This window comes from Cornus florida, unplaced genomic scaffold (assembly GCF_030987335.1).
Source record: "Cornus florida cultivar Cherokee Brave unplaced genomic scaffold, ASM3098733v1 CherokeeBrave_3.0.0_Hap2_scaffold_220, whole genome shotgun sequence".
In the NCBI taxonomy this organism is placed as follows: Eukaryota; Viridiplantae; Streptophyta; class Magnoliopsida; order Cornales; family Cornaceae; genus Cornus; species Cornus florida.
The window spans coordinates 1-2,500 of record NW_026775717.1 but is presented as its reverse complement, the minus strand read 5'-3'; positions in this window follow the sequence as shown (position 1 = coordinate 2,500).

Here is a 2,500-nt window from a genome sequence, read left to right as displayed (position 1 = left end):
CTAAAAAATGAAGTTTGGAGTTTGGGTTTGAAAATTTTACGGGAACTTCCTAGAAGCCTAAGAAATGCTTTGCTCGAGACGGATTTCGATTTGGAGGTCCCCCGAGTTAATTTTGCCCATTACGACTCCTCGCCCGCACGCTCGTGCACCCCGGCGTGCACGTGGGCATAGTATGCTAAAAAATGAAGTTTGGAGTTTGGGTTCGGAAATTTTATGGGAGCTTCCTAGAAGCCTAAGAACTGCTTTGCTCGAGACGGATTTTGATTTGGAGATCCCCCGAGTTAGTTTTGCCCATTATGACTCCTCCCCCGCACGCTCAAGCACCCCCGCGTGCACGGGGGCATCGTATGCTAAAAAATGAAGTTTGGAGTTTGGGTTTGGAAATTTTATGGGAGCTTCCTAGAAGCCTAAGAAGTGCTTTGCTCGAGACGGATTTCGATTTGGAGGTCCCCCGAGTTAATTTTGCCCATTATGACTCCTCGCCCGCACGCTTAAGCACCCCCGCGTGCACGTGGGCATTGTGTGCTAAAAAATGAAGTTTGGAGTTTGGGTTTGAAAATTTTACGGGAACTTCCTAGAAGCCTAAGAAATGCTTTGCTCGAGACGGATTTCGATTTGGAGGTCCCCCGAGTTAATTTTGCCCATTACGACTCCTCGCCCGCACGCTCGTGCACCCCGGCGTGCACAGTGGGCATCGTATGCTAAAAAATGAAGTTTGGAGTTTGGGTTTGAAAATTTTATGGGAGCTTCCTAGAAGCTTAAGAAGTGTTTTGCTCGAGACGGATTTCGATTTGGAGGTCCCCCGAGTCAATGTTGCCCATTATGGCTCCTCTCCCGCATGCTCAAGCACCCCTGCGTGCACGTGGGCATTGTATGCTAAAAAATAAAGTTTGGAGTTTGGGTTTGGAAGTTTTATGGGAGCTTCCTTGAAGCTTAAGAAGTGTTTTGCTCGAGACGGATTTCGATTTGGAGGTCCCCCGAGTCAATGTTGCCCATTATGGCTCCTCGCCCGCACGCTCAAGCACCCCGGCGTGCACGTGGGCATTGTATGCTAAAAAATAAAGTTTGGAGTTTGGGTTTGGAAGTTTTATGGGAGCTTCCTAGAAGCTTAAGAAGTGTTTTGCTCGAGACGGATTTCGATTTGGAGGTCCCCCGAGTCAATGTTGCCCATTATGGCTCCTCTCCCGCATGCTCAAGCACCCCTGCGTGCACACCGGCGTGCACGTGGGCATTGTAGGCTAAAAAATGAAGTTTGGAGTTTGGGTTTGGAAATTTTATGGGAGCTTCCTTGAAGCCTAAGAAGTGTTTTGCTCGAAACGGAATTCGATTTGGAGGTCCCCCGAGTCAATTTTGCCCATTACGACTCCTCGCTCGCATGCAATATCTACTCCTGTCAGAGCTGTGGTTTTACTTAAGACTACTATAGGGGGGGGGGAGTTCTCAGCACCAAGAGCTGCAAGTAAGGCCATTGCTTGCTTTGCAGTCTCGATTGCTCTACTAGTGAATAGTAGATGTCTTGGTTAGCTTGGAACGAAAAAAAAAATTTTTTGGGGAAAAAAAAAAAAAAAAGTTTTTGTGAAAAAAAATTTTTCGAAAAAAAAAAAAAAAAAAAAAATTTTTTTGGATGCCTCGGTCTTCTATTTGTTTTGCTTGGGTAGATTAGGAAAAAAAAAAAAAAAAATTTTTTTGTTGGATGCCTCGGTCTTCATATTCTTTCTCGGCTATTTCGAAAAAAAAAAAAAAAAATTCCGGGAAAGAGAAAAAAAAAATTATTTTTTGTTGGTTGCCTCGGTCTTCATGTTCTTTCTCTGGTATATGGGAAAGAAAAAAAAAAAAAAAAAATTTTGGATGCCTCGGTCTTCTTGTTCTCGGTTGGATTTATCGAAAAAAAAAAAAAAAAAAAAAAAAAAAAAAAAAAAAATTTTGATGCCTCGGTCTTCTTGTTCTTGCTTTGGTATATCGGAGAAAAAAAAAAAAAAATTTTTTTGGATGCCTCGGTCTTCTTGTTCATTCTTCGGTATATCAAAAAAAAAAAAAAAAAAAAAAAAAAAAAAATTTGAGACTTCGGTCTTCTTGTTCTTGCTTTGGTATATCGGAGAAAAAAAAAAAAAAAAATTTTGGATGCCTCGGTCTTCTTGTTCATTCTTCGGTATATCAAAAAAAAAAAATTTTTTTGAAGCCTCGGTCTTCTTGTTCTTGCTTTGGTATATCGGAGGAAAATAAAAAAAAAATTTGGTTGCCTCGGTCTTCTTGTTCATTCTTCGGTATATATATATATAAAAAAAAAAAAAAAAAAAAAAAAAAAAAAAAAAAAAATTTTGGAAGCCTTGGTCTTCTTGTTCTTGCTTTGGTATATCGGAGAAAAAAAATATATATATTTTGGATGCCTCGGTCTTCTTGTTCATTCTTCGGTATATCAAAAAAGAAAAAAAAAAAATTTTGGATGCCTCGGTCTTCTTATTCATGCTTCTATATCGGAGAAAAAAAAAAAAAAAAAAAA